Consider the following 5933-nt stretch of genomic DNA (forward strand, 5'->3'; position numbering starts at 1 on the left):
GGTTGCTTGTTTTCTTGTTTTTGAGTTTTAAGAGTTCTTTGCATAGTTTGGATACAAGTCCTTTGTCAGATAAGTGTGTGGTGGTGTTGTTATTTACAGCTCTTAATGTGTAGCTAAAGTACATGTTCGAAAGAAGATGAGTGTGGGCATTCTCCAAAGGAGGACAAGGCAGATATATGCTTTGCAAATATTTTCTCTCAGTCTGTGGTGTGTCTTTTTATTCTCTTCACAGTTTATATCTCAGAGCAGAAATTTTTAATTTTAAGGAAATTCAACTTAATAATTTTTCTTTCATGGATTATGTTTTTGAGGTTGTATCTAGTAAGTCACTGCCAAATCCAAGATCACCTAGATTTTCTCCTTTGTTATCTTCTAGAAGTTTTATGGTTTTGCATTTTACACCTAAGTCTTAATCCATCTAAGATTATTTTTTTTAAAGTTATAAAGTCTGTGCCTAGATTTATTTTTTGCAAGTGGGAGTCCAATTGTTTCAGCATCATTTTTTGAAAAGACTATCCTTACTCCATTGAATTTCCTTTACTCTTTTGTCAAAGATAAGTTGACTATATTTGACCCACTAGGGTCTTTAAATGTACTTCATAGGACTCAATTACCTAACTTGGTTTACCTGGGTTCAGGAGACTGAGTCATGATGAATGGTCATTCTAGCTAACCTGTCTAATCCTATGGCTGGCAGACTAGGCATAGAGACAGATAACCCACCAAGACCACAGGGAACGGGTAAAGTGTGATTTCCTCACTGCAGGGTTGCTGGCAGTAAAAAAATAAAAGGCGTGTTCTCTAGTATTCTACTCCACTCCCTCCCAGTGACTTACAATTCCCTGAACGCACCACATTTTTCAGTATGACGAAGGTTTTGTACATACCTCCGGCCTGGAGTCCCTTTCCTCTTAGCTGATGGTGAACTCGCGATGGGATGGGTACTTTCAAATCAGTCTACATAAACCTCCTGATAGCCAGCTCACTACCCTATGCTGCTTACCTTGATTTACATGCCTGTTTCTTTCCCAGACTGAGAGATTCTTGAATTCAGGTAGAGTCAGCGGGTGTTCCCCACTGTAAGTGCTCAGCTAACAAGTGAATGCATGATTATGTCACTTTCAAAGGTCATTTCAGAGTCAGGATTAGAATCCAGTGCCTTTCTCTTGACCACACTCTTCAAAACTTTTGTTATAATTATACAAGAGTCTCATGATTTAAAGCTGTGACTTCCTTAGCGCTTGCAACATAAACCTTAGCTTAGGGATTAATGCTGAGAAAAAGCAAAACAGCTCACCACTGAATAAATACAAAAGGCCTCAGAGTGTTCTACTGAAATAAACTGGATCATTAGATTTTGATAACTCAGAGAACTTTTCTCCTTTTAAATTTTTTTCATATGCTTTCCATCAGTAAGTATTTCAGGTAAACATTTATTCAATGCATTTTTTTTAGGTAAATGTTTAATGTTAGAAAGAGCACAGGCTTTGAAATTAGAGATATGGTTTGGCATCCTGACACCACCACCTTTTCTAACCTAGCAGAATACTCGATTTTTCCAAGAAAAGAGTGCTGTAAGATGGTATCACTGCCTGTTAAAAGGACTGAACAAGAAATGTCATCAGACCATACATTCCGGTAAGACTGAAATGTGTAGTTGCCATATACACATTATTATCAGCTCCATGACCTCATTTCAACCATCTGTTCTTTCTGAAGCACATGCTTCCCGTGGAGAGGAAAAGACTGAGGGTCCAGAGACTAGCAGGTTACTCCTATCTCAAGGTCCCTGGAGTGGCAGGATGGCATGGGATCTAGAACAGGGCAGGAGTTACAGTCCCGGCCCAGGACAGGCTTCAGCACTATTTATAGCCAGCTCACCTGGATGCACCTGCCTACTCTAAGTGACCTCAGGAAAGTTCCTTCATTTCTTTTTTTTAAAATACTTTAATTTGCACATCTTTGCACACATACAGCCCATACATGATGTACAATCAGTGGCTCATAATATCATCACGAAGTTGAATGCACTCTTATTTAATGGATACTGAACAGAAGTCTGACTCTGCACTGGTGGCTGGGGACAGAAAGACAAATAAAACATGTCCCCTGCTCTTGTCAATGAAAGAGTTGAACAAAGCTGCCAAAGTGATCCTTTTAGTATCAGGTAAATCATGTCACTCCTCTGTTCAAAACCCTCCACTGGTTTCCTTTCTCACTCATGGTAATCTCCAAAATCTTCACCATCAGGTACAAGACCCTCATAGTGTGGCCTCCCACTGCCTTTCTGATCTTATCTCCCCACACTCCAGTACTCCCAGGTCTCTGCCTCAGGTCTTTGAACTTCTCTTTCCCTGCCTGAAATGCTCTTCCCTACATATCCCTAGTTCAATCCCTCACTCTTTTAAGTCTGTGCTGAAATGCCATCTTATTGAAAAGGATTTTCCTGTGATACGATCCACTTCCCACTTTGCAACAAGATTCTCTAGCCCTTTGCCTGGCTTTATTTTTCTTCAGACAGTTACTACTAACTGACATGTTGTGATGTTTGCTGTTTATTGAACCCTCTCACTCTCGCACTACGCACATACATAGGCACACACTTTAGTTTGTAAGCTCCATGAAATAGGAATTTTCTCCGTTGTATTTATGCTCAACAAGTCTTTGCTGAATGAATGAATACCTGTTAGAAGTACTTTTTGCAAGCTTTACAAAATATACTGTATCCAGACATAATGATTGTTCTTTTAAATTGCACTGATGAGTGAATGGGGAATTGAATCCCAGTGTTTGGGTTAAGGCCTGGCTGTTCTCGATAAGTCTGTTGGATCATTTCTCATCTCTAGAGAACCAATAGAAGCAAGACGTTGGGACAGATGTTGTGACAGTAAAATAAGGTTCCAACTTTAAGGAGGCTTTGGTCGAATATGGAAAGAGAAAATCCACACTTGATCATAGGAATGTAGTCAATAACCGAAGTTTAAAGATAGAGAATGTCAGAAAGCTGAGAGGAGAATTCTTGGGGTGATCAAAAAAGACTTAGGGATGAATTTGTCTTTCAGTTAGGCGTGAAGAATAGATAGAACCAGGGGAGAGACAGTCGTCCACAAAGGGAACGTAGAAAACAAAGCCATGGAGACTTTGAGAGAAAGTCTAGTCTACTTTGACTCACACTAACTAATGGGAGTAGAAGAGATAAAGATAGAGCAAACCTTTGAGAATATAGGAGCAGTGAATATGCTTAACAATTTAGACTGTGTGACACAGGTGTTTAAGCCTGTGTTCAAATCCACACTGGGCCTCTTGGACAAATCTAACCCTTGTGAACCTAGTTCCTTAGCAAAATTAAAACAGTGATGCCACCTTATCAGACTCTAACAAAATAATATTTGAAAACTGCCGCATACTGGATTTCATTAATGCTATTTTGTTTATTAGTATAATAGCTAGACTAGGTATTGTCCAGTCCCAAGGAGTGACATAAGCAGGACTTACCTTATACTTATTGTTTATATGTATTTTCTGTCACACGTTCTTCAGTCCAAGGGATCAAATACTGCCTGTATTTTGAAATTGCATACTATTTATTTCTTAAAATATCTTTAAAATGCATGTGAATTTAGCTGAGCTTAATCCACCTACTGACCAAACCACGGTGCTATGTTCAGTTGAGTGCTTTAGGGGCATGTGTTCTTTCTTCCCAACCTGCATCTCCCTCACCCCACCCCGTATTCTGAGAAGGTGCCTGTCTAAGCAACCTACAGGACGTAGTTCTTCCATTCTGGGGTCCTCACATTGCTGTGGGAGAAACAGGGATACCATTATGACCAGCCACCTAGAAACTGCCGTAACCCATATGCCAGTCTGTGTCTTGCAAGGTGGGGTCGACAGCTGCAGTGAGTGGATTGTGCATCATCTGCTGGTTGAGCTGCCACATGAAAAATAAAGTTGAGAATTACTCAATTTTTTTTTCTATTGAATGAAGTTCAATAGAAATAGAAGATAAGCCACATACATAATGTTAAATTTTCTGGTTGCCTCTTCTTTAGAGAATGCCTGTGTTCACCCCACCTTAGAACATGTACTTTTGCTACACATTAATGTTTTGAGCTGTGAAAAAAAAATTTCTGGTAGCCACATTTAAAAAGTAAAAAGAAACAAGTGAATTAACTTTAATAGTATACATTATCTAAACTAATATTACTGAAATACCATCAAAATATGCAATCAATATAAAAATGATAAATAAGATTTTTTTACATTCTTTTGTGTATCATGTTTCATCATGATTCAGTTTGTATTTTATACTTACAGCACATCCTGATTTGGACTAGCCACATTTAACTAGGTCAATTGCCACCTGGGCTAGTGACTACCATACTGGACAGCAAAGGTCTAGGGACTGGAAGTGCTGCGGCTCTCATGGGCCATTGGGATCTGAATGAATGGAAACCTCGAGCCAACCAAGAACCTAGCTCTTCGTTACATTCTGTAACTCTTGGTCACTAAACATTTAAGCAGTAAACGAGACATGTTTACTCTTAGTGATTGGTTTTGCCCTCCATGATTCTAAGATTCAAATAACTTACAAAATTTGATGTGATTTGGTTTTCCCTTGAGCAATCATTTTCAAGATGCCAAATTCAATTCCCCATTCCCCTATATATCAACCAAGAACATAATGACAACAGTTGCCTCTTCTTTGTACAAATACTACAAGATGGAGTATCCAAATTTAATCATAAAAAAAATCTGAAAAATTTATAAGGTAGTGGAGTCAGACTGCCTGGGTTTGATGCTGCCTCTCCTGCTCAGAGCTGTGTGACCTTGCATAAAACACTTAACCTCTCTGATCCTAAGATTCCTTCTAGTGGTACTGTAAGAATTAAACATGATAATGCATGTAAAATAGCACAGAGCCTAGCAAATAAGTGCTCAATATATATTAGCAATTATAACCCCACTGAAGTTCTTTTACATCCTAGCCAGATACAATTTAGTAATTCAGCTTTCATGCTCTTTGTTAATAAAGCAATCTATCAAAATTGGAGTTTTGAAGAGTAGTTTGCACGTCATTTTAAAGGGTATGAAAAACAATGTTTATTTCTATAAGAGTATTAGTTATACATCTCTTTCCTCTGCTCAGGGTCAGCATACTAAGGCCAGATTTGGTGCACTGCTTGTTTTTGTGGGACCCACAAGCTAAGAATGTTTTTTACATTTTTAAAAGGTTGAAAAAATCAAAAGAAGAATAATAATTTGTAAGACGTAAAAATTATATGGAATTCAAATTTCAGTGTCCATACATAAAGCTTTTTTAGAACACAGCCACTCTCATTCATTTATGTGTCTGTCTGTGGCTTCTTTTGTGCCACCAAATAGCAAAATGCAACACAGAATGGCCTGCAAAGCTGAAAGTATTTGCTACCTCTTTATAGAAAATGTTTGTTGACCCCTGATCTACTAGATGATAATAAACCTCTAAGGGCAAGGAATCTCTCACAGTACTTAGCTTGCTGATCTCTACATTCTAGAGATTTGAGCTTGCCTTAACACCTCTGTAAATTTTTTAAATATTGAAATGTGTACCACAGGATTCCTGCTTCTGTATGCTAATAAAGTTGAAAACCCTAATTTCCTTATTTTTTTTTCAAAGTTTAACACTCACCTAGTTTGATATTTAGCATATGAATTCTACAACAGATTTTTTAACAGAACTCCATGCTGCAAGGAGAATTTTTCATACCCAAAAAGAGAAGTAATTTCGCAGTCTTTTTTTTAAATATAAAATAAATGCTCACCTTGAAATGTTGAAAATTACACTAATGTATCATTCAAATTGTAAATGTCAGTGTATAAAACTGTTAGTTTTCTAGTGCAGAAATAAATTAAGGATTAAAAAATTCTGATCCTTGACATTGCTTCTCTTGAGG

The sequence above is a fragment of the Tamandua tetradactyla genome, chromosome 1 (assembly GCF_023851605.1).
Source record: "Tamandua tetradactyla isolate mTamTet1 chromosome 1, mTamTet1.pri, whole genome shotgun sequence".
Classification (NCBI taxonomy): domain Eukaryota; kingdom Metazoa; phylum Chordata; class Mammalia; order Pilosa; family Myrmecophagidae; genus Tamandua; species Tamandua tetradactyla.